This window comes from Canis aureus, chromosome 14 (assembly GCF_053574225.1).
Source record: "Canis aureus isolate CA01 chromosome 14, VMU_Caureus_v.1.0, whole genome shotgun sequence".
Taxonomy (NCBI): Eukaryota; Metazoa; Chordata; class Mammalia; order Carnivora; family Canidae; genus Canis; species Canis aureus.
Window position 1 is genome coordinate 42,415,234 of NC_135624.1, and position 26,855 is coordinate 42,442,088.

Sequence of the window (26,855 nt, forward strand, 5' to 3'; positions counted from 1 at the left end):
TTTTTTTTTTTTAAAGAATATTTTTTTTAATTTATTTATGATAGTCACAGAGAGAGAGAGAGAGAGAGAGAGAGAGAGAGAGAGAGAGAGGCAGAGGGAGAAGCAGGCTCCATGCTCCGGGAGCCCGACGTGGGATTCGATCCGGGGTCTCCAGGATCGCGCCCTGGGCCAAAGGCAGGCGCCAAACCGCTGCGCCACCCAGGGATCCCTCCTCTTCAGTTTCTTAAGGTATTTTCCTCTCTTTGAATTCCAAATGTGTAGTCCACACCTGTGCAAGAGAAGAAAACACAAGACTGAGTTGTGAGATGGTGACATTGGAGGTTCTTTCCTACTCTGAGACCTACAAAGCAATGAGATATTCTAGAGGAAGGAGTGAGAGCCCAGGAAACTTGACCTTTGCCTCTGTCTCCAGTGTGATCGAAGCCCAGCCCTTTCTTACCCTGTAGTACATTGTATCCCAGTCATTTGTTTATGCTCATCTCTCTGGCCCCATAGGATCTCCTCAGGGATCCACATGAAGTCTTCTTCATCTTTTTGGTTCCTAGCATGGTGCCTGCACATGGTAGATTGTCTGCGTGAATTCCATCCTCAGGGTTACCACTGGACAGCTGCAGAGGGGAGGCTGGAGATTGGCCCTGAGAATACATCAGAACTGCTCTCGCACCTCTAGATTTTTCAAATTTGTTTCTTAGTGTTGATGATCCAGTATTAGCACTCAGAGGCACAATGTGGCTTAAAATAATAAAAAACACATAGTTAATGCTAATTGCATCTTTCTAGTGACCAGACACCGTTCTATGTGTTTTACATTTATTAGCTCATTTAATCCTAGCAAATCTTCAGGTGAGAAAGTTAAGGCTCCAGCAATTAAGGCTTAAAGTCCTCCAACTAGAAGGACAAAAGCAGGATGGGAACCCGGGCTGTCTGGCTGCAGAACCCCTGTTACAGCCATTCCTCTGTGTTGTGTTCACCAAGAGACGCGTAGGACAAATACCTATTGATTAGTTTTTGGTGGAGATTCTTCACTCTTTAAAGAACAAAACCATTTCCTATGTTAAAAGTTCTCTGAATAAATTCAAATGTATTCCAAATGGAAGCCTTGCATGGTAGTCGGGTACAGAATCCCAACCCGCGGTGGAGTGAGTAAGAGCATGGGCCCTGGGGACAGATGCCATGGATTTGAGTCCTCGCTCTGCCTCTTATTCCCTGTGAATTTGACAGTTTACATAACTTCTCTGAGCCCCAATTTTCTTATCTATGAATTAGAAATAGTCATTTTTACTTTAAAATTTTTTTGAAAATGAAAAAAATATATAAAATACTTAGCATTACTAAAAAATAACAACAAATGGTAGTAATATTTTTGGTAGTATTAGTATTTCTGTTAGTATTATTCGCTGTGACACCACAAAAGGTCTTCGTAGGGATGTTTCTTTTCTGAAAACTTGTTCATCTCTAGCCCTCTACAATCAGAACCTTTTCTCTCTCAGGCAATCTTAGAAGGAAATAGACTCTATCTTCTCTAATACTCAGTGTTGTCTTGTGGCAAAATATACATGAAATTTACTATTTTAGCCATTTTTTAATACAGTGCTCTGGAAGGAAGTACACTTAAGTTGTTGTGCAACCATCACCACCATCCATCTCTAGAACCTTTACATCTTCCCAAACAGAAGCTTAGTACCCATTAGACAATAGCTCCACATTCTTCTTTGCTCCTGGCTCTTGGCAACCACCATTCTATTTTCTTTCTCTATGAATGTGACCACCCTAGGAGACTGGCGTAAGTGGAATCACACAATATTTGTCCTTTTGTGACTGGCTTATTTCATTTAGTAGAGTGTTTTCAAGGTTCATCCAGGTTAGAATGTGTGCCAGCATGTCCTTCCTTTTTAAGGATAAATAATACTCCATTGTGTGTATATATCACAGTTTCTTTATCCATTACTTCATCAGTTGGTTGCTTACCTTTTGGTTATTGTCAATAATGTTGCTAAGAACATGAGTATATAGATACCTGTTTAAGTCCCCGTTTTCAGTTATTTTGGTATATACCTAGAAGTGGAATTGTTGAATCATATATTAATTCCATGTTTAATTTTTGAGGAACTACCATGCTGTTTTCCACAGTGGCTGTACCCTTTTATATACCTACTGGCAACACACTAGGGTCCCAGTTTCTCTACATCCTCACCAACACTTCTTAGTTTCTGTTTTTTTTTGTTTGTTTGTTTATTTTTTTAATAACAGCCATCCTAATGGGTATGAAGTGATAGCTCTTGTGATTTTTTGTTTGTTATTTTTTATCATTGTGGTTTTGATTTGAATTTTCGTATGATTGGTAATGTTAATCATTTTTTCATGGGCTTATTGGCCATTTTTCTCCAATATCCAGTTTTATTCTTTACGAAAAACACATGCTCCCACTCAACTCTAACAGTCCATCAATTCATACCAGGCAAGTCACCATACGATATAGTAGGTAGTTGTTTCATATTTTCATGATACCTCAGTGTCCTCTTAGTACATTGCTGGACCATTGTAGGGTGAGTTACTTGCGATAGATGACTAATCTGAAATGCAAGACATTGATCTTTTTTCACTATCAGTTTTAGGGCGTGCTTTTTCATCCATCTGTTGCCTTATCTGATGGGCAAGAAAGCTTTCAGTAGGAATTACCCCTGTGTGCAAGTAAACCCCATTGAATGAATGATGAATGAATGATGCCTTTCTTCCCCAAATGTACTGAATATATCTTGAGCAGTCTTTGACAATGTTGACTACTCTGTCCTTTTGAACTTGTCTTCTCCTTTGGCTGCCCTGACACCATCCTCTCTGGTTCTCAGTCTACCTCTCTGACATTCCTTCTAAGTTTCCCTCCCTTTTCTTTGTTCTTTTAAATATTGGTGTTTTCCATTTCTGTTTTGGCTCTTTTGTTCATCTCCATGGTCTTTCTCCCTCACCCACCATTTTTACCTCCATTTATATATGGGGAACTTCCAAACATGTCTCTTGCCTAAAACTCGGAGCTCTAGGATCGTTTATTAAGCTCTTCATTAGAAAAATCCTATAAGCACCTCAAATTCTACATTATCTAAAATAGAACCCAGATTCCCCCCCAAATAATAATCTTTCTTGAATCTTCCCTAAATTGATGAAAGACATTGCCATCAAGTCACAAAACAGGGAAATCATTCTGCATTCCCCTCTTTCCCTTACCTCCCCACATCTAGTAGGTCTCTCAGTTCCCCTCTCATCTCCTACCCAAGATTTCTGAACTCAGTAAGATGATGCTTGCAGTATGTTGACTCTGTGCCCTGCACACTGTAAGCATGCCATTCATGATAACTTTCCTGTTAGTAGTAGTTGCTTCCAACTCCTGTTACTATCCACCAAGGCTCTTTCAATGGTCATCTCTCCTCCTGCTTCCAATCTTGCCCCCATCAAATCCATCCGTTAAATTCCTTCAGTCATTTTTAATTTTTTTCATAGCACACATCTTACCATCTCACGTCCCTGCTTAAAAATGCTTTCCTGGCTCCCTAATGCAATTCAGTTTCTAAGCTCAGTACACAAGGTCCTCCAGCATCTGGCTGCTGGCTAAAGTTGGATCCATCTTTGGTTGCTTCCCATGGAACCCTATCCTATGTTCTGGCCAGAGCAAATGCCTATGCTTCCCTGAACACACCCCGTAGCTCCACAAGTTTACGGCTTTGTGCACACTCCTCCCTGTGTACAAAACGTGTTCCTCCCTCCTTTTCCTCCAACCGTAGTTCATCCTTTGAGACCTCACCAAGTGACTTCTCTTACATGTTGTCTCCCCTGAGCTCAGGTTTTCCAGGATGGTTGGCCATCCTCTGGCTTGTGCTACTGTAACTCGTACATTATCACAGGTAATTCAGGTGTCTGATGAATAAGACAGAAACTGCTGACAGCATCTTAGATGTAAGGTTTTCTAGCATTGAAAATAAAATAAAATTTCAAGGTCTAGTCTCCACTGGAAATCCTGTCACGGTATCATTTTTTCTCCCCAGATTGCTTTGTAATTGTTATTTTTTAAAATGTCTGCCTCCTGACTAATGGAAGACACGGGAAAAGGCCTGGGTCATAGTCACCTTTACCTGGCTCAGTGTGTGATACCAGACGCTTCTTGAGCACTATCTGTGTGCCAAGAACTGCTGTAGGCACTGTGCAAATTGTAAGGAACAAAAATCCCGGCATCCCTGAGGGCAGGGATGCACTCTATGCACTGCCCACCATTTCCCAGTTTCCCTCCTACCCAAAGGCTGAGGTTATTCACAGACTTTTCTATGATTAGGAATATAAAGGGGGAAAAAATCACTCAGAGAGAAAATACGAACTGTCAGATGAGAATGAAATTATAAGTGGTAAGAGGAGAATTAAATTAAGAGCAGTAAGCATCATGGATTTATAAAAACAAGTCATGTCAGACAAACTTAATTGCTTTTCCTGATAGAATTACCAAATTAGGGGATGGCGGGATACAATATCCTGAGAGCAGTTTCCTTCAACGACCAGGTAATGAATATTATTTTTGAAGTTAGCAGAACCCTTTGAAATAGTATCTGTTGAAATTGTACAAAATGAATTCAAATTGACTTTGATGTGAGTCTGGTTCACTGACTTGACAGCAGATTGAAAAGGAGAAAAGCTAAGGCAACTACAAACAATATGGCACTAAGCTTAAAGATATTGCCTAGCAGGAGCTTGGGGGGCTTTTTATTTAGATGTGTTTATCATGATCATTATCAGGGGTCAAAGTATGATTTGGTGGCATTTAAAAGACATTGAAAGAAAATCATAGTACTTGGGGGAAGTCATTGAATGGAGCACAGAAATGAGATGGTTCTATATTATCATTCTAATGGTATGGTCCTTGGAGTGATAAAACCCAATATTTTGCATAGTGCTTTAAACTCTTGCTACTCAAAGTGTGGGCTACAGACGGCAGGAGCCCAGAGAGCCGTCATGATCTGGGAGCTTGTTAGAAATGTAGAATCTCAGTTCCCACCCCAGTGATTCCAAATCTTCATTTTAACAAAGATCCCCAGGTGATATTTGCACGCACATTCATTAGAGAAGCACTGCTAGGCTATTTTCAGATTGTTCTATATGATTTGAGTTTTAGACCCTTCTCAGAGGTGCAAGACATTGCATTGATCTAATAAGTGGGGACTAAGTCCCAGTCTCAGTAATCCCACTCATTTACCCTTTTTACTTTGCTTAAAAGCAAGCCTGTGTAGCTGATGAAGCTGTGTCCTGGGGGCAGTTAACTTCAGTGGGTCACACCATTGTCGTCTGTAAGGAGGAGCTACCCACCTGTGCCTCCTCACAGTGTTTCTGTGCGCCATGCATGTGTGCCGTCCCTTTGCATCCTTTAACATCACGGAGAAGTGTCTCACTAGTCTCATTTCACAGATGTGAACTCTGATGTTTGGAGTGTTAATATAATTGGCCTAAATTCATGTTTTTAGTAAATGGCAGAGCCAGAGCCAGAATTTAAACCTAGGCCTGTCTGATTCCCAAAGCCTTGGTGTTTCATATATAACGGGCTACGTCATGGCTATGTGTGATAGGGATTTCAGAAGATGGCACAGAGAGGGGGATTCACTGAAGAAATATTTATTGAAGGGATGCCTGGGTGGCTTAGTCAGTTAAGCCTCCGACTCTTGATTTTGGCTGGGGTCATGATCTCAGGGTCGTGAGATCTCGAGCTCTGTGTAGGCTCTGTGCTGGGAGTGGAGTCTGCTTAAATTCTCTCTCCCTCTTCCTTTGCCCCTCCCCCCAAAAAAAAGAGAGAGAAAAGAAGAGTCTTTACTCAAAAAAAAAAAAAAGTATTTATTGAGCATCTATAATGTTGTAGGAACCTTGAGAATATTTATTAAGGAATAAAACAGACCTAGGCCCTGACTTTGTAGAATTTACAATCTAGTAGAGATGGGAAATTGTGTGTGTGTGTGTTGAAGTGGGAAGAGTATGAGGAATATTGCTTCCAAACGTGCCGTTTGTTGGGATAATGCAGATATCAAGAACGACGGATGATTGGTAAACATGCGGGTATGAAAACAGCTTAAAATACATAATATACTATTAACCTATTAACGACAAACTTCTAGGTAACCATTTTGCTTTTTAAGAATTTCTTCCAACTTTGTAAGGAACCTTATTGGGCCCTTAGAAAATTCTAATATCAGTGTATGTCAATGAGAACTTTGGAAAGGAGAGGTGAAGGAGGAGACTGAAACGCCATCTCTTTCATCTGACTTTGGCCCCGTGTCTAGGTCCCACTCCCTTTTGGTATTTGAGGTTGAACTAAGAGAAAGATGTTTGTCTTCACGTGAGTCTGGTCTCTAGAAAACTGCTGAGTGACAAGCATCATAGAAATGTAGACTCCAAGAGTGAGGATCCTTAGTGGGGAGGTGGTACATTGAGACATGTGGGACCAAGCATCGCTCAGAAGCTTTTCTCCTAGTGAACTGTCCTTTATCCCTCAAGTTTCTGATCCTGCAGACCTGGTTAGGAAGGTGATCTCTGCCACATGGTCCTGCACAGCTTTTCCTTTTCCTTTAAAGTCCTCCTTAAATTGTATTCTTTTTAATATCCATTTCTTGCCACTAGTTCCCAGCTCCATGAGGGTAGAGCATTGGTCTCTTGCAATAAATACTACATCCCCAGGATCTAGCAGAGTGCAAGGCATATAATAGGTGATAAATCAATGATTCAATAGTTGTCCTATTAAAATTTGAAAAGCTGATATTTTTAAAAGTCTTTTCGGTTTTAAAAAATGTGGCTCAATAAATATCCTTTGTGTGTGTGTGTGTGTGTGTGTGTGTGTCTGTGTCAAAATGCATGTAACATAAATTTACCATCCTGACCATTTTAAGCATACAATTCAGTGTCATAAAGTACATTCAGATTGTTATACAACCATCATTACTACACATGCACAGATGGATGCAAAAACGAAACTCTGTACCGATTCAACACTGACTTCCTGTTTTCCCTTCCGCCCTGTCTCTGGCGACCACCATTATGCTTTTTGCCTCTATGCGTTCCACTACGCTAGGCACTTCACACTAGTAGGCTCGTGCAGTATTTGTCCTCTGAAGACTTTTTTACTTTTATTGTTCTGAAGGAGCAAGGAACACAAACTACATGGTGGTGTTTGTTGGAGTGAGTCTATTCTTCATCTCATTTAGAAAGAAATATGCTTATTCTTGGCCTGTTCACATTGAAAGAGCCAGAGACTAGTAGAAGAGGAAGAGAAGTGGATGGATCTTCTCCAGGCTTCTTACTATTAAACTTCACTTAGAGATTTGTGGCTACACTGAAATTCAAGGGTGTGACCTATTGAATGTGAGAATCCAAGGCAATGGATTTAAGGTAGGGTTTCCCCAACCAACATTACTTATTTTCACAGCTCACCCAGGCTCCTAGCATAGTATTAAAGAGAAGGCTGAAATGCAGATAATAAAGAGAAACAGAACGAACGTGGCACGGATCCTCGGGCAGTAATTTAATACCTGAATCTGGGGTGTGGAGAAGGGACTGGCTCTGGTCTCTTTGATCTAACAGGGCCAAGCAGGGATTATGAGGTCTGTCTGTGCTTTGCCTGGGATATGCTTACCACACACACAAATCAGTGGTTTAGAGATGACAGAGAGGGCTTGCGGAAGTCACATTTACCTTTGCAACATCATCTTTGACTAGCGGGTGAATTGACAACAAATAGCAAGTAAAGATGAGACATTGGGGATCTCTGTTTAGATTAGCTATCTATACTACTCAGATTGGCCTTTCCATGGTACAGGGAGGGGTGGGGAGAGTGATGTTTGATGGGGGCTCAGCACCATGGCTGGGACCTGAAATGGGATTCTCCCTCAAGGCTTTGAGCATCATCAGATTCTGGGGAGCACATGGAGCCAGGAGCTGAATAAGACACCAGAGTCCACTAAGCCCATTTAGGAGGTGGGAAGGAGTACAAAACGTGAAGGGAGTCGGAGATTGTTATCAGAACGAAGAAGCTGAAAGATAAGAAAGTACTCAGCATTTAAAGCATAAGTGGGCAATAGCTGGGACGGGGTGTTTTCTGTGACCATGTAGGCAAGTTTAAAGAGCTAGGAAATTTTGCCCAAATTGCTAAACAGGTCACATTTATTTTACTGGGTAGACATAACCAAAGTGCCACGTTGATGTCTCTTTCCCCTAAACCCCACCTCCTCCACATCCTAGACGCTCCCAGCTTTATATCCCTATTACAGACCAACCACCTGGATGCCAAATGATGTACTGGTGTAATAGTTAAGGGGGCTTCTAGCAAGATAAGCTCTCTATATCCAGTGATTTGCCTGGGATTAGAAATGTGCATTCCACTTGGAGAGCCCTGCAGGTATCTGAGAAGCTTTGGGTCTTACACAAAACCATTTGCATGTCTTACGCATGCGTTTTAGCTTTTACTTGTGCAGAGATGATAATGGTTTTATTTATTCCTTCAACTTTCTTTGACTATTGAAAGAAGTAGTTACAGAGTTTGCTGAGAATCTTTGCAGCCCAAGTGCAAGTGAAAATACATATATCATGGATCTGTGTCTCTCTCTCTATATCATATATCAAGTATATTTTTATCCATGAAAAGATGGCTTCCGAAATTAGTGGACGTATTTGTCTTAGCTTTTGCAACCTCAAGCCCTGCTGCCAGACCAGGTAATGCTTTTCTTCTTGGATCATATGGTATGTGCTTCAGTCTGAATAACATTAAAAATATTTCTCTTAGCAGGATGTGGTGGAGTTGTTTTCTTTTTTAATTTCAAATAACACCACTCCTTGAACTGGGAACAAACAATTCACTTGCAGCTCAGCTCTGCATTTATTTGTAATTTTCACATAAATCAACTTATATGAAAATGTATTCATAATTTGAGCTTTCTCTATAGCGATAAAATGTTTCTGCTTCTGTGGTAGAAAATAGCTTATTATGCAAACAACATTGCCACTCTTACATTATGCATGGGATTTACCTGGAGAACATCACAAAAGCTTCAAAAAAGGGGGGGCGTCCAGGGGAGGGTGTAGGGTACTTCATTTACTGCACCATTTACCTATAATAATTAGCTACAAATGAGCTAATATCTGTATTTAGCAACTTATTTAATATTGCTTTGGTTAATTCAGTGAAACAATGGAGGAAAAAGAAAAAAATACAAGGGAGGTCTTCTGATAAATGGTGCCTTTCAGGATGTCAGCCCAGTGAAAAATGAGATCTAGTGGTTTCAAACTTAGGCCAGTGGTGGTGAGTAATTAATGGCCAACTCATTTGAACTTGTGTGCTCGATCTAATTTGGGATATTGAGGGTTCACACTGATTTGCCTTTAAAAAGAATGTCACTGTCAAATAAGGTGATTGTATAAGATTGATATGGAGAGCTCTGACTTGGATGTATAGCACAATTTATATTTAGAGAGGCAGCAGCAGTGTTATTCCAAACCGTGTGTGTAGTGTCACCACCATATCTGGATGGAAAGCTGGTGTTCTTTCTATATAGGATTCAAACAGGGATCACTTTAGGTATAAGTGGTATATGGTATTTATTTTTTTCAGTCACATAACAGATATGTTTTAAATGTCTTTTTGCTGTGTTTGGGCGTGTGGATAAAGTAGTAATACACAATGGCCTCTGCTTTTATGTTACCTTATTGTGATTGGAGGGGAGTGGGTAGGCAAAGCATAACACAAGTAAATAATTGCAATAAGATTGATAAATGCTATGAAGGAAACATACAAGGAGCACGATTTAAGGAGTATTGGGATGGTAGAGATAATCTTTGACAAATGATTTAACCTTTCTGAATTTGCTCTTTGTAAATTGTGAAGGACTATATGTGAATTATCATTACTTTACACAGTTACATACAATTCTACATGGTTGCCTCTTGTGAATCTGCCATCTTGAATCACTGTTAGTAGTCCATTTGCTCCATCTGGGTGATCCCATTTCAAAGGACCAAAAAGCAAGAAGATCACTCTGTGGTTGTGGCTTCTCAGCAGTTCCTAGCTCTTCTTTGCAAAGGCTTATGACTTTTCTATTGGGTGTTCTCCAAAGGGCAGCTTTCTTTTGTTGGTCCTGCTATAAGATTTCTGCTAAACTTTGTTTAGGGCTGAATTAGAGGCTCTTACTTGCAGAGATGACATGGTAGATCAAAGATTCAGGCCTGGAATCAGAAGCCTGGTGTTCCATTCCTAGCTCTACCCTTTAATGGTTGCTTGACTTTGGTCAACTTACATACTTTACTGAACATCTATTCCCTGTCATGTTTAAAAACTATATTACAATAATACCTCCCTAATAGTATCTAATAATACCTTTCCAAGTTATCATAAAGTAAAATGGAAACTCCTGTTATTTAATAATTTCAGTCTTTAGAAAAAAATAGATAGTTCCTTAGTTCATTTTACAAAGCCAATGTAATCTGATAATTATGTATTGATTTCACTTATAAATATGGATGCAAAAAGTAAAACTAAAACTGTAGCCCTGTATAAAATGAATGACATACCATGACTAAGTAGGGTTTATTTCTGTAATGTAAAGGTGTTTTAATATCAGAAAATCTACATGGTAATTCTTTAAATCAAACTAAAAGGGGAAAAAATCATGGGATTAAATCATTGGATACTATAATGTAATTTTATAAGATTAAATAGCCATTCTTGGCAAAATAGGAATATAGGGAAATTTATTTAAGCATAAAAAGATTATCACATTATTTTAGCAAGTATAATAAGCTATCCAATGATAAAGTTATTTTGTTTAAAATTAGGAACAAAATAGGGCTCTTCTCTATGACCACAATTATTTACCTTCATTTGAAGGTAGTAGCAAATGAAATGAGAGAAGTAAATAATGGATATAAATATTAGAAGAGATAAAATTGCTGTATTTGGAGATAGTATGGCTGGATACTTAGCAAACCCATGAGATTAAAAAGAATACTAAATTTGGTAAGAGGTTTTGGTAAGGTGTTTGGTTATTTGATAAATATACAAAATCTGTAATTTTTTTGAAAGATTATTAATGTGTTTATTTGAGAGAGAGAGTGAGCAGGGGGAGGAACAGAGGAAGAGGAACAAGCAGACTCTGCGCTGAGCCTGGAGCCCAATGCAGGGCTTGATCTCAGGACTCTAAGATCATGACTTGAACCAAAATCAAGAGTTAGATGCTCAACTGACTGAACCATCGAGGCACTTCTGTAATTTTTTTTACTAGTGTTAGTCAACTAGAGGTAGACTTTGAAAAAAACATTCCATTTATAATAGCAACAAAAATTTAAAGTACATAGGAATAATTTACAAGATTTATACTCTTCCTTAAAAAAGCTTAAAAAATCTTATTGAATACATTGAGAGACATATGATCTACATGGAAGACTTAAAACTGTAAAATTTTCAATTCTTTCAAAATCAAACACATACTTGCAATTTCATTTAAAATCTTAATGGGATTTTTTAAAAAAGAAAATAATTAAGTATCTTAAAATAGTCAAGAAAATTATGCAAAAGAATAATAAGACATACTTACTAGATATTAAAACTAACTTCAGATCCATGGTAATAAAAATTGTTTGATATCAGCATCAAATCAAATAAATAGATCAAAGAAGCAGAGTAAAAACTCCGGAAAAAGATCCAGGTATTTATAAGACCTTACCATGGCATTGCGGGGTGCCTGTGTGGCTCAGTTGGTAAGTGTCTGACTCTTGATCTCAGCTCAAGTCTTGATTTCTGGATCATGGGTTCAAGCCCTGGGTTGTAGTCTATGCTGGGTGTAGAGCCTACTTAAAAAAAAAGTGGTATTGCAACTTATTAAAGCAGTTATTTAATAAAAATTGCTGGCAAAAGTGGCTACCCAAGTGGAAGAAAACAAAATTTATAATCCTTACCTCATCATATAAAAAATAAAGTCTGGATGGATTAAAGAAAGTAATATGTCAATTTTTATTAAAATGAGTGATGTACTTAAGCTTTGACCTTGCAAAGTGAGTGGGATTCTAGCCAATAGACATAAAGCACGTATGTAAGGACATTTATACTAATATTTATTACAGCATTGCTTTTATTAGCAAACAAACAAGAAAACTGGAGACAACCTTAGTTTTCATCAATAGAACTATTGAGTAAGGAGATCCATTATTTGGCATTTTGTTTTTTGGGTTTTTTTTTTATGTAGCATTTTGAAAGAATGAATTCCACCTCTATTTATTGGTTTGGAAGGATGTCTATAAAGTAATTCAAGAAATAAAAGCAAGCTGCGAAATTATGTGACGAGTATCATCTAGTTTCTGTATCTATATTTTTATATTTGCCCAAAAAGGTTTGAAAGTGCTCACCTAGCTGTTGATATTGGTTTTCTCTGGGAAGAAGGCAAGGATGGAGGGAAATGAAGAGGGGGATGTATATTTTCTTCTTTGCATATTGTTAGATTTTGTCACATGTTAAAATGAGCACATGTTCCTTTCAAAATTAAAACAAAAATCATTAAAAATGACCAAATGAGTTCATGGATACAAAGGCGTACTGTCTGATTGGCATTACTTTTTGCCTCTCCTTTTTTTTTTTTGCCAGAGAATAGAAAACTAGCTTATTGAGAATGGGCCAGTTCTCATCTAATTAGATAATATTTTTCCAAAGATCCTCTAAGAAATAAACCTTCCCAAAGATCCCTAAAAACCCAGATCCCTAAATCACAAGCACTTTCCTTTATATTCAAATAACCAATGTTTTAACAAAATACATTTGACAGTAAGAACAATTTATAAAAGTTAGATCAAAAAACCTTTGGTAGGGCAATTACATGGGGTCAGCCTCCAAAAGGAAGAGGCCTGGGGCCTAGAAGTTCTCAAAGGACACCAGTCTCATAGCTAGTAATGCGAGGCTCTGACTCTCCTTATCTGACTTGGGATATGATATCCTTTACTGCCTCATAACTGCCTCTCAATATGGTCAAAGGGCACTAAACCTATTCCAAATGGAAATGATTTTTTCTCCCACCAATTTAGTAGACCTTTGAGGACTTTACAGGCTATTGTACTAAACCATATGTATCAAAATGTTCTGCTGTTTTGAATTCTGGTTTTTGAGATATTGAGTAAATAGAAATTTTCATAGACTGGCCATGACCATTTCTTGCCAGACCAAGTCAAATTGATGCCAGCTTCTACCTATCTCATTCTTCATTTTACTACTGTCCTAGTAAAAACTAAAGTTGGCTTGCAGTCTAGTGATAACTGGGCATCTATCTCTTGGTGCAATGCTATTAAGCTCCAGGTATCTGATGTGGGGTGAGTTATTTAGGAGATGCAAGCTAGTGGCATGGACAAAGCATACTCTCGGGTATTAGCATAGTAGCCCAGTCGTGTGTGTGTGTGTGTGTGTGTGTGTGTGTGTGTGTGTGTGTTTGTAAGGCTTAGAATTGCCTCAGTAATGATCACAAGCACTTTTTTGATGTTTGCAACCTATGAACACATGCCAACAATTGACTGGCTGGCTGAGTTGGATGAGTGTCCCAGAGGACGGGTTGTTGGCAGCTGTTCTTGGTGTATCTTCAAGCATAGTTACTTGGGAGAGAAGAAATAAGATTGGAGCAAGAGAACAACTTGGCTTCATTTCTCTAGTATGAGAAAGGGTTGTGACTTGAAGTCATCTGTCTGTATCCTGATGTTAAGAGTAGCTCAGATGTAAATTTCAAATTAAAGAAGAAAATCTAAGAGAATGCATTATGAGCTCAGTGCTCAATGAACAAAATAAAAAATGATTTCACTAAGGGAGTTCATTTTACTCTGCGGATGAGTTTATATGTTTCCCCTTTAAGTATACTTAGAATTCAGTCCTGAGGGTCAAATATTGACATTAATGAGACGACTTCTTATACTATACAGCAATGATAATGAAAGATTGTACATGAAACATTGTGAGTGAATCTTACAACATAATGTTAAGCACAAGAAGCCAGACACCAAAGAGTACATTGTATGATTCCATTTACATAAAGTTCAAAAACAGGCAAAACTCATCAATGGTGTTGGAAGTCAGGAAAGTGGTTGCCCCTGGGGGCAGGGGTGAGAGGAAGGAGCATGAGGGGAGGTGCTTGCCATATTCAATTTCTTGATCTAGGTGCAGAGTACATGAACATGTTCAATTTTTGAAAAAATCATTGACCTGCATGATTATAATAAGCATACTTTTCTTATGTATATGTCAATAAAAAATAAAAATAATTAATTTCTTGGGCCTTTCTTACCTGCCCTTTCTTTAATTGGCTTTTTTATTATCCTTGGTAAATGGCAACCGTTCCTTCTCCCCTATCTCACTTTCTTCCTATGGGTAAATCTTTAATAAAGGTTACAATTGATTAGCATGAAACTGTTTTTGAGTCCTTGACTATTTAGAATGGAGTTCTTTTTTTTTTTTTTAAGATTTTATTTATTTATTCATGAGAGACACACAGAGAGAGTCAGAGACCCAGGCAGAGGGAGAAGCAGGCTCCCTGCAGGAAGAGCCCGATGTGGGACTCGATCCAGAGACTCCAGGATCACACCCTGGGCTGAAGGCCGGCGCCAAATCATTGAGCCACCCAGAGATCCCCCAGAGTGGAGTTCATTTATTGTAGTCTTTTCACCTGACACTTACTGAGGGGGCAGCCTAATAAAACAGGTGCAGACAGCTTGAAATAAGTGTTAGGCATGAGGAAAAGATGGCCCATTAACCTCACACAGTGAAGGGTACCGTAATTGCAGGTTGAGAGGCAACTTTCACCCCGTTTACAGATTTGCTTAAGGCCTGGTCATCTAACTAAGCTTTTAATCTCTGTGCTGGGTAGTTTGCTTATTTATTCTGTCTAGAGGCAGGGCGTTGTTTGGGAAACCTCTGGAGATATTTTCTGGTCTTTTCATTTCAGATTAAGTCTATCAGGGAGCATGGTAGGAGATGAGCACAACTTGCATTGTGAGTAATCCAAGCAGGGAGTGCCCAGGAATGAATAAATGAAGGAGGGGATGGAATCTGGTTGACCTCCAGGTCAGGACATCCCGCCTTCAGCTCAGTAATGTCCCTACCCCAGACCCTTCCTCCTGAGTCCACTCAAGCTGCCCAAGGCTGCACTCATCTTTGGTTTGTCTGCACCTCTGCTGTTCCACCCCTACTTCTGTTGTGACCCCCTGGTACTGACCCATCTCTTGCCACCAAGTGGTGTTCCCAGGTACCATCCCTCTCTGCGAGGGATGGCTATCCACTCGCTGGCACTTGCCTATCATAATTCTCCCCTCCTTTCTGCAAGGGAACTCCATCGGAGCCTACCTTGGGATGTTTTCTCACCACAGCTTGAACTGCCCCTTGCTCACGGATCAGTGGCCCTGAGCTGGCACTGAACAGACAAAAAGAAGGGGGGTGGTGGGAGGAGCAAGTAGAAGGAGAAACTCTGATAAAAGTTGCTCATCTTCAGGGTGCTTCAGTTCAAATGTTACTTCCTTAGAGAAACATTCTCTAACCTCCCTTTCTACAGGGACCCCATCATTTTCTATCATATCACTCTTTTAGTTTCCTCCTTATTCCTGAAATTCTCTTGTTCATTGTTTACTTGTTTGCTAGATAATTCTCTACTTCACTACGACTGTGATCTCTGTAAAGAGTCCCTTACTTATCTTGTTTGCTGTGACATCCTAGCACTGTGATAGGACTCAACTCACATTTAATGAATGAGTGAATCTTTTTTTTTAATTTTTATTTTTATTTATTATTTTTTAATTAATAAATTTATTTTTTATTGGTGTTCAATTTGCCAACATACAGAATAACACCCAGTGCTCATCCCATCAAGTGCCCCCCTCAGTGCCCCCCTCACCCATTCACCCCCACCCCCCCTCCTCCCCTTCCACCACCACTAGTTCGTTTCCCAGAGTTAGGAGTCTTTATGTTCTGTCTCCCTTTCTGATATTTCCCACACATTTCTTCTCCCTTCCCTTCTATTCCCTTTCACTCTTATTTATATTCCCCAAATGAATGAGACCATATAATGTTTGTCCTTCTCCGAATGAGTGAATCTTTAAAAACACTCTGAAACTTGAAGAAAGTTTGAGTGACTCCCATTCAGAGTATAATATGTGAAAGTAAAATGGCCTCCATCAGTATGAAATCCTTGTGGTTTTGTCTTGCAAAACCCAACTGGCCAAAAACTATTGAACACCTGCTCGGGTTAGTTACACTGTGATGCTGGTGTAGACTTTGTTGGGCTAAGTGTAGATCATTGGCCTATGATGGTGATGCTGCTTCTCTAGGCTAGCTTCTGGCTCTGGCGAGGAGTGTGGCTTTTAGTTACAGAGTTGAGAAGGCACGCAAGGTTAATTCTGAGTTAAACTTTAGGATTCAACTCCCCAGGGAGACCTAGAAATGGCTAAGATCTTACATTAATATGTAACCAAAATTTAAACTCATATTTCAGCAACAAGGAATAGTAAATAATGCATTGCTTCATGAAGATTTGTTTAGTTTATTTACTTACATTATTTATAGGTTATGTTGGGAATAGACTTGGCCTGCTCTGCTTTGTTCACAGTAACATTCCATAAATATAACAGCAAGCAATAAAATAGCATTGATTCAGAAGTGAGCTCATAGCTTTGTATAACATCAAACATAAAAGCTGTGTTACAATGATAAATACTAAATCTTTAAAATATCTTTAAAATATCATTGGCTTTTTACTGCCATTACTTATGCAGTGTGTATTTCAGATTTTCATATTCAGTATTGTACGTTTTATGTGTGAGTTATGTCCTGAAGCTTTTGGTGTAGTCTGTACAAAACCGGCATTTTGAAGTTTTGGATGGGTGGCGAAAGAACTTGATTCTGGTTCAGAAGACCATTGTGAGTTGTCCAGAAAGATCTCAGTGAGAGAACAAATGGTGTTCTCTCTCTCTCTCTCTCTCTTTTTTTTTTATGTTCTCAAAACATATTGGCGTTTTTTTTTTTCTATGAATGTGCAATTTAGAAAAAAAAAAGTGTGGGTTTAAAACAAAAGTCTTTTATTCTTCCTATAGTAGGAAGTGTCCTTGTTTTCTTATTTGGCATCTAGAATTTTCTTGTGATTCTAGAGTCTCTGCATGGTCTGCTGTTGGTCTGATGGACTCCAAGATGGTGCTTAGCAGAGGCTGGGAGATAGGTATGTAGTTGTGTTAATATCTGGAATATGGAGTCACGTAGCTCTGGCCTGGGGTTCTGGCTCTGCTATTAACAGGTTGTGTGTTTTGGGCAAGAGACTTAATTAAGCACTTGAGCCTCAATTTGCTTGTCTGTCAGAGATCATACCGTATAGCTAATAATGTAATGAATATCCAGTAACATAATGTTTGTGGAGCACAGTGCCTGACACATACTGAAGGCCTTTACATGTTGCATCGCCTTGGGGAAGGGCCGATGAAGAGGAGGGGGAGATATCCCGGCCGTATAACCAAAATAGAAGTTGCAAATTACCTGATATTTATGGGAAATGGTTTATATGAAATAGTCATAATTATACATTGAGACCTCACCTTAACACTATTTGGCATAAGGCATGTCTTGGAGACCCCTTTCAAGGAAATTTATGAAAACCAGTATTACAAAAAGGCCTGCCATAAAGTACGGTTATACACATCTATTTCCCTGGCAAAGGCCTGAGGGCAGTGTGAATATATTTAAAAAAAAACCACAATCTGCAATATTGCTAACTCTGAGTGTTGGGTAATTTAAAAAATTTTTTTAATGCCCTTATGGAGGCACAGTTGTGTTTTTATTTTTTTTATTTTTTTTATGCAGTTGTGTTTTTAATATAGTGACAGACAGAAGTAGGAATGGGAACGATGGAAAAAGCAAGCCCAGGGGAGGACGGAAAGGAAGGGGGGCTGACAAATAGCCCTCGGATGGGACAAGTTGGAGCAGCTCTCAATTTATGGGCCACCACTTTCAACCCTGGGTCTGTCTTTGACATGCAGATTGGAAAGCAGTGGCTCAGACGGTTAGATCCCCATGTGAGGTGACCTAAATTACAGCCTCAGTACACTGGGACACGGGAGATTTGTTAGAAATGATTTTCTGTCTCTTATGGTACCCTCAAGACTTATTTAATCCTCTCTCAAAGTTTGAAGAATACATAAGAATTATGGTATCTTGTTGAGAGTATCTTTTTTAAAAATTTCATCTTTTAATTTGAAAAAGAAAAGTACTGAAAAGTTACAAGACCAATACAATGAACTACCGTACATGTTCACCTAGATCCACCTATTATTCCTATTTTTCCACTTTCACTTTATCTACCCATATCTATGATATAGGATGCATGACATATAACATTTTTTACTTATCCTTCTGCTGAACCTTTGGGAGTAAATTGTAGAAATCATGGTCGTATCAGCGAACATTTTCTAAGAACATAAAATGCATCAACATCATGATCCCATCAAATCTAGAAAGTTTCACATTGATACAAGGCCATTATCTAACATACAGTACATATTCAAGTCTTGTCCATTGTCCCAGAAATGTCCTTTCTGGCACCTGTTTTTTTCCACCCCAGGATAATTTATTGTATTGACGTGCCATGTTTCTTTAGCTTGCAATCATTCCGTGGTTTTTCCTCTGTATTTCCTTTTTTTTCCCCTCTGTATTTCCTGACAGTGACATTTTTGAAAAATATCAGCCCCTTGTTTTGTAAGATGTCCTCCAATTTGGGTTTGTCTGATTGTTTCCTTATGATCCATTTCAAGTTCTGCATTTTTGTTACGACTACCACTGACGTGATGTTGTGTCCTTCTCGGGGCCTCAACGCAGGTGATATGCAATGCCAAAGTCGAAAATTTTCATCAGCACTAAAATATATTTTTAATAATCTTATTTGTTAAAATGAAGACTTTGGAGTACTTCTTAATTGGAAAAATCTCCTTGAAAATCTTACTTTATGGAACATTACAACCATAAGATCTGCCACCGTTTCTTGGAAGAATGGTTGTGGAGTCATCTTTCTAGTCTTCATCACTCGGTAGAATGGCGCTGATGTGTTTAAATGTCAAAATATCTTAGGGACTTCTCTAAGATGCCTTGTTATCAGGAGAATCCAATTACATTGGAAGTCTGAGGGTGCAAATTAATCCCCATTCCCTTTCCGCAGGTGTTTAACCAGTTGAGAACACAAGGGGCAAAATGATGATCAGCTTTATCACCAGGAGACCCGGAGCATATGGGCAAACCTTTTCCCTCCCTCTCCGAAGCAGAACCTTCAGTGCTTTCCCAGTCCTGACCTCACCATTCTCAGCCCACATTTGGAAAGGTTGAGACCTGGCCAGGCCTGCCAGAAACTGGTTGGGAGAGGAAACAGCTATCTGTGTTGTCGAGCACATGCAGATCTGAGAGGCCACGTGCAAATGGCAAGAGGTGGGGGCCCTCGCTGGCTCCCCACTGCCTGGAATGTGCCCACGACTGCTCTCTTTTTCCAGTCCTATCCTCTTCTGTGGAGAGGAACCAGTGACAGAGGAGAGAGAGGAAGTACAGGTGTTCTCCCTAACATTCCCCTAGAGGACGAGAGGTGAAGTCTTGTCCCTAGTGTAGGGTGGCAATGTGGGGAAGAACAGAAAAGGACTCTTCCTATAACATTGCCCACATTTATTTCTTGGGTTGCACCAAGTGGAATGGAAAATATGAAGTCTAATTGCAAAGTGAAATCTCATCTTTCTAATTAATGCTGCAGGCTGCCAGGGATGTCAACTTGCCTTTTCAACTTCGGAAAACTCATTGAAGAGCAAAACATTTGTCAGCTTTGCCAACCTAGACTGTTACTAAGATAGACTCTCCTACACTGTTGTTTTTTCTTTTCTTCTCTCTCTCTCTTTTTGGAATAAATAATACATTCACATGGTTAAAAGTTTTAAAGTTACAAAATTTACAGAAATCTTCATTTCACCTTTTCTGTCTGTTGTTCAGTTCTTCTTTGAGGTTCCAGGGCTATTGCTTCTTTTTTTAAAATCTGTTCTTCAATGGTGTGGGTCCAGCATTCATTTTTCAGACAAGTCATTATCGCCTGAAGCTTCCTCACCCTTCCATCCCTCCTGTCCATCTTGGTTCCCAATCTTTTGATATTAAAGCCAGATCCTGGAAAGGGGTCAGTACTAGACAGGGAGAAGATTCTAGGCATATGTGTATGCATATTTATGTGCCAGCATTTCAAAGTCAAATATAAATGATTTAGGAATTGCTCATTTAGTCAATAAACCAAAATATATTTATTATTTAATTATCATGTGCCAAGGATGATACAAAGAGTACAAAGAATGGTCCCCTGAATTCAGAAAGCTCCAGAGTTTACTTGTGGAAGCAGAATTAATAAACCTGTTTGCAGACAACTTCTAAGCCGTGTGGGTACTGGGGTCTTCTGGAAAGGAGTTCTCTGGCGAGAACTTCATGGAGGAGATAGGATTTGAACAGCCCTTTGGAGGACAAGTGGTACCCAGTGGGTGTTGGGAAGGAGGGGCTTTCTAGACATGACTACCTAAGTCACACCGGCCCCTCTTCCGTTCCCCTCCTGTGGAGGCTCATTGCTGACATGCACCCTTACTGTTTCCTCTGCCCGGATCCCTATCCAGTCTGCTTAGCTAATTCTCCATCCCCGGGTCACTGCTCTAATATCACCTACCTGATGACACCCGCCCCAACCTCCCTATTGAGAATCAGAACCCACCTCCATGCTCTGAATGCCCCTTATTCCGATCTAGTCTTTCCAGGGCTGTCAGCAGTTTATAAGACATTCTATCATTTAATTTTGAGATTATTTATTTATTTATTTATTTGAGAGAGAGAGAGAGAGAGAGAGAGCAAGCAGGGGGAGAGGGAGGAGCAGACTCCCCGCTGAGCAGGGAGCCTACTGTGGGGCTCCATCCCAGGACCCTGGGATCATGACCTGAGCTGAAGGCAGATGCTTAGCCGACTGAGCCCCCCAGGCGCCCCTATCATTCAATTTTAAAAACTCTATTAGTTGTTCATTTTCTGTCTACCCCCCACTAGAAGGTAAGTACTGTAAAGGCAGAGATTTTTGTTTTCTTCCCTGTTTTCTGCTAACCTCAGCCCTTAGACATTGGCCTGTCATAGGCAATCTGTAAATGCCGAGTACAAGAAGGAATAGAGCCATCCCTTCCTTCCTCTCCAAGAAATTGTGGAGAGAGAAAGCCCACGTCAAAAAAAAAAAAAAAAAAAAATTAATCAAGTCATCCCTTTGAGCTCAAGACCTCTTTGCATTTCCTTTGTGTGTGTGTGTGTGTGTGTGTGTGTGTGTAAGATTTTATTTATTCATGAGAGACACAGAGAGAGAGGCAGAGACCCAGGCAGAGGGAGAAGCAGGCTCCATGCAGGGAGCCCGAGGTGGGACTCGATCCCGGGCCCCGGGGTCACACCCTGAGCTGAAGGCAGATGCTCAACCACTGAGCCCCCAGGTGCCCCACCACTTTGCATTTCTAAGGGACAGTTATTGAAAGTAGGTGGCTCAATGCTGGGCCTCTGATTTTCTGCAGGCCTGAACATACACAGTTTGGAAATAGAAAATGAAGGGAAGAAAGTAAACATTGTTCTGCATATTAATGTGACACAGTGATGCTATTGAGAGAACAGCACCTTGAAATTTATGAGCAGTTAGAAACTGATTCCTCTTCATCTCTCCGGGTCTAGATGGTCTAGACGGTGTTGCTGAACTGCTTTCCCTCCCTCGTTCAGCCTGGCCCTCCCCTCTGCGTTGAATCCCCCTGGATGTGCTGCTGACACCCACACTTGAATCTCTTAGCCTGACAGCCCCATTTGCATGTCATGTCTAAGTCGCCCCTGTCTTCTCCGTCTCCGTTAATGGCACTATCATGTACAAAGGCTCCAGCCCCAGGCCTCCTGGTCATCGTCCATTCCTCCTTTTCCTCCCTGCTCACATCTCATTCAGTGGCAAGTCCTGTGAGTTCTTCTTCCAAAAAGTATTACATCCCAGCGCTGTTCGCCGACCCTCTCCACCACCATCACCTCCTCCTCCTGCTGCTGGAGACTTCCACGGATCTTCCTGCTTCCTCCCTTATCCCCAAGAACCTATTCGCACAGATCAGGCTGCGGTAATTCTGTCAAAGATGTAGCTCCGATTATGCCCCACTCCTGTTTAAACCCTTTTAAGGTCATTGGATAGGACTTAGAATGGAATCTAAAGGGGATCCCTGGGTGGCGCAATGGTTTAGTGCCTGCCTTTGGCCCAGAGTGAGATCCTGGAGACCCAGGATCCAGTCCTATGTCAGGCTCCCGGTGCATGGAGCCTGCTTCTCCCTCTGCCTATGTCTCTGCCTCTCTCTCTCTCTGTGTGACTATCATAAATTAAAAAAAAAATAAACAAAAAAAGAATGGAATCTAAAGCCTTACCGTGGCTCTGGGCTTCACCTGATCTGACCTGGCCCTTGCCTGCTTCTCCATCCCATCACCATCACGCTCCTCCTTCACGACGTTGGCCTCATTTTCCTTCTTTGAATATACGGAACTCATGCCTGCTTTGGATCTTTTGCAATTGAATTGCTTTTCCCTTTGTCTGGAAGTCTCCATCCCAGGGCATTGGCTGGACTCTGTTCGTTAGTCAGGTCACCCACTCAGAGAGCCCCTCCTGACTGTCCTGTATAACGCCTTTCCGCCCCCACCCTATCTCCTAGGTCTTATAAGCAGGAATCATTTTGATTGTGTGTCTGTTTCTCTTAAAGAGGTCCCACAGAAGACAGCCCGGTCACATGGGTGGATAAAAGGACCATTTACAAAGATTTAGGCAGATAAAGGGAAACGAATAAGTGATAGAAGTACTTCTTATAGCAACAATAACAGAAAACTGTTAACACCCCAAGGCCTGAATGGGGCAGGGGGTGAGAGTAGCTACTTGAACCTGGAGAAAGTAGCTGTAGTTTACAGGAGAGGCCATTTGGCACGTCTTTGGCCCAGCAGACAGGGTGTCAGGGGGAAGAAACACTCAGACCTTACTTTCCTGCTTCCATCCAGACTTTTGCTGCTGCTCCTCATTGACCAGATTCAACCAGAAGCTGAAGGGCATGACTACCAACTGATGCAATCCATAAAGGACTGTCTCCAAGGCGTACAGTTGGCTTGAAAAGAGAGGAGAGAGGATCCGGGAGGGCAAACAGAAGGTATCCACACACACCCCTTACTAGAATTCACGCTTCATGGGAGAAGCAACTGTCCTCCGAATCTAGGAGAGTTCCCGGCACACATAGATGCCCAGTAAATATTTGTAGAATAAATGAATGAGAATTCTTTGTCTTTGGAGGATGTGTCTGTTTTTTTTTTTATTCCCCCCAACTATTATAAGCTATAAATTTGGAGAGAGTAAATAGATGTGCCTTCAGTTCACACTGCCGGAGTGGGAAGTTGGGAATGGATTCACTCTGGCAGGTGTGTGTCCTCCCGATGCTGGGCAGTGCTGTTGCAGCTGGGAGCCTGCCCCTCCTAACCCTCCAGTTGAAGCCCTGGTCAGGGTGTTGCTATACGCGTAACTACTCAGACTTGGAGAAGCATACCTTGGACTGGGTCGTGGGAGGGGATTGATTCTCCAAAAGGAGAGCTGAGGTTTCCCAAAGGATGAGTTGAGATTCACGAAGAGGAAGCATGAGGGAAGCACTTTTGTAAGAGTGTGTAAATCTGAGGGTAGGAGTTCCTTGAGAAGGATGTAACTTGTTACCCTCTATATGTGACACCTGAAACCCTTTAGCTGTCTGTTATGCAATCTTTTTCCTTCAGGTTGAAAGAGAGAGTATTAATATTAATACCCCTTTTTTCTTAAGGAAGATACACTAAAGGGCCATTGCACATGTGCTTGTATTAAGGAATAATGAACAGCATCTATATAGATGTGTTATCAGCAATTCTCCTCTCTTGACACCTCCTAATATATATAATGAGAGACATGTTCCTTTGTTTAAGGCCTCATGGAATTTCACCAGGCCAAGGTCTAATAGAGCTTTGTCTTGAGTAAAGGCCTAATGGGATTAGGCCTGGGGGAAAGAAAACTCATTGTGGGCCTTTTAGTTTGTGCCTCCAGAAAAGTTAGGGGTGGGGAGAGAGACAGAGACAGAGAAACTGAGGGAGAGGAAGGGTAGATGGACCAAACTTTTCAGAAAGAGGAGATAAATTTTACTACCTCCTTTGGGCCATCTCACACCTACGTGATTTCATTTATCCCTTAGGACAATATTATGATGTCAGGAGTCTTATTGTTTCATTTCTACAGATAGGTAAACAGATTAGCCAAGAAATTGAGTTCCCCAAAGTGAGAAGTCTGGGAACAGTTCCCTGCCTTTTTAGTCTTGTACCTCTCAAATCCATTCTGTCCACCAGTAGAAAGAACTCCAATGAAAGGTTGCTGGGAACTCAGTTGTGACAGGAGGAGTTCTTTCTTTCTCTTTGCCTTGGCATTTTTCTGACACAGTAGACTTTGCCCTGGACGAGGTTCCAGGTGAGCATGAAGGATTGATGAGGCCCAAAAGGGGTGGGAGGAAGGGAGTTGGTACATTGGTACTTCATACTCTTTCTGATGTGGAGGACATGATAAATGTTTTTTGGTTTAAGAGAAACCTTTCATAAGAAAAGTCTCTTCTGAGGCACCTGGGGGGCTCCGTTACTTAAGCGTCTACCTTCTCAGGGTCCTGGGATCGAGCCCCATTTGGGCTCCCTGCTCAGGGGGAATCTGCTTCTCCCTCTGTCCCATTTGTTCTCTCTCGTGTACCCACTCTCTCTCAGATAAATAAATAAAATCTTAAAAAAAAAAGTCTCTTAAAGAAGAGATAGCGAGTTAATGTGAAAACTATCTTCCTAAACTAATAATGTCAACAATTATTAGGAAGCAATACAGATAATGCACTGAGGGTAATCAGGAGTGAATATTGCATAAGTCAATGTAATGATCATCATTTCTTGAATTTCAAGAAGGAGAAGGAACAGAACTTTCTTAGAGAACATGGAAATATTGACGCAATGGATTATCCCCTTCTCCTGCTGTTTTTGTAGTCAGAGAACAAACACTCTTTATGTAAAGGAAATTTGGGGTTGAGCAAGGAGAAATATGTTAACTCAGACCTTTCTTTATTACTGGGTAAAAATAAGAAAGAAAGCATGAGAGGAATAATTTCTTGGAAGAAAAGTTTATGCAGGAGAAAACACAAAGCCATGCCTAGCTGTATCTGGGCTATATCATGTGGAAGATTTATTTACTTTCAGACTGATCCTGCCCACAGAGCATGAGAGCGTGAGGCGAGGCAGACCAACCCATGTGTGATAACACTCTTGTTCTAGGCTCGATTATATTGTTTTTGAAACTTAGATAAGATTCCACTGCCCTGGTACCAGTACTGTGTACTTACTAGTTGTGATAGATATCACTATTTTTCACTGATATTTCCAATTTTCCTCTCCTCCTCAGACATATGAAAGACTATGTTTTCTTGCCCCTCCATTTGTTGGGTGGGACAATGTGACCAGTTCTAGCCAGTAGGCTAGGAATAAAAATGGCATGTGTCCCTTTTGGGGAAAGCAGTGATATGCTGATGTGTTATTTTCTGTCTTTCTCTTAGCATGGTAGACCAAGAAGTATCACGTTGAGATGGAGAAACCCAAGATTGAAGCCTGGAATGCTGACCCACTACATGGAGGACAAACGTCCCAAAAAAGCCACCAGGACCTGCAGTGAATTTGTGTGAACAAATCTTTGGTTGTGTCCATGTCTGAAGATTTAGGGAGATGTTTATTACCACAGCCTAAACTAGCCTATTCTTAGAACATCTGGTGGGTGGACACACACACCCATATACACACACAGAAGTCAAGAAGAATGTACAAAACTGGCTCTTCATTCTGTTTCTAATTATATCTCCTAAGTCCCACAAATTACATAGAATATGATGACACTCCTCTCCCTTTTGCCACCAGCTACTCATCTGGGGTACCTGTAACCTTGGCTCTTAGGGCCACCTCTTGTGCTTGCTTCTCAGGTGGTCACTGCTCAAACTAGTAGTTCTAACTCCCCTCACTCCCAGAACCTGGCAGCTTCCCCTTCCTAGCCTCTGGTGTGCATTTTAGTCATTACATTTTGTTTTAAGGCTTAAGGTATTTAGGATTCTTGTGGAAGGATAATCTTTAGGGCAGTGAGGATTTTCCCATCAAGATGTCTGCTATTAGCAGGAATTCTTAGAGTTATGAGGCTGAAAGAATCCAGTATTCTGGATTGTGTGTACATTGGTCTGTACTGTGTTGCAGGAAGAAGTGTTTGTGTGTATGGGGAGAGGTAGCAAGAGGAGGGAAACAGACCACCCTTCCCGCCACACTAAGAGACAAGAAAATGAGGCCTATCTCTGGTAGGATTCTGTGAATGCCCAGTAAACGCCAATAATGATGATGCCTGACTTTTCATTTATATGGTCTTATTTTGTTTCTGCCCTAACCTGAATGTGGTGTCAAGGGAACTATTAATGGCTTCTATTCAGGGACATGTGACTTGGTATTTATATATTACCTGCCCACTTCATAAAGTGCTAATGAATGTTTGCAAAGCTCTTTGAAATCCTCTGGTGAAAGGTGCAACGTTAAGTGAAAAATATTATTATTATTATTAGAAGGTAATAGACAGCTTTGAATGATTGGTCATAAGAATAACCGACATAGCATTAAAAGAAGTGCCAGAAATCATCCAGACGTTTTCAGCTCCTCCGGCCCTATCAGCCTCCACATTACATATATTACACTGTTTCCC

At 40.6% G+C, this 26,855-nt stretch overlaps 2 long non-coding RNA genes across 8 annotated transcripts; one reads left to right on the forward strand and one right to left on the reverse strand.

Annotated features, from left to right (window-relative positions):
- Positions 1-209: 209 nt before the first annotated feature.
- Positions 210-15,432, reverse strand: LOC144283571 (uncharacterized). Its single transcript, XR_013352118.1, has 3 exons — positions 15,371-15,432; positions 440-732; positions 210-268 (listed from the first exon to the last, which is right to left on the reverse strand). It is a non-coding gene; the product is annotated as an uncharacterized LOC144283571 (long non-coding RNA).
- LOC144283570 (uncharacterized) lies at positions 1,701-25,956 on the forward strand. 7 transcript variants are annotated; one of them, XR_013352113.1, is made up of 5 exons: positions 1,716-1,783; positions 17,164-17,231; positions 19,215-19,287; positions 23,096-23,241; positions 25,681-25,956. It is a non-coding gene; the product is annotated as an uncharacterized LOC144283570 (long non-coding RNA). The 7 variants fall into 7 exon arrangements; XR_013352117.1 differs by lacking the exon at positions 1,716-1,783 and adding an exon at positions 4,525-4,539; XR_013352116.1 differs by lacking the exon at positions 1,716-1,783 and adding an exon at positions 7,068-7,404.
- Positions 25,957-26,855: the final 899 nt, after the last annotated feature.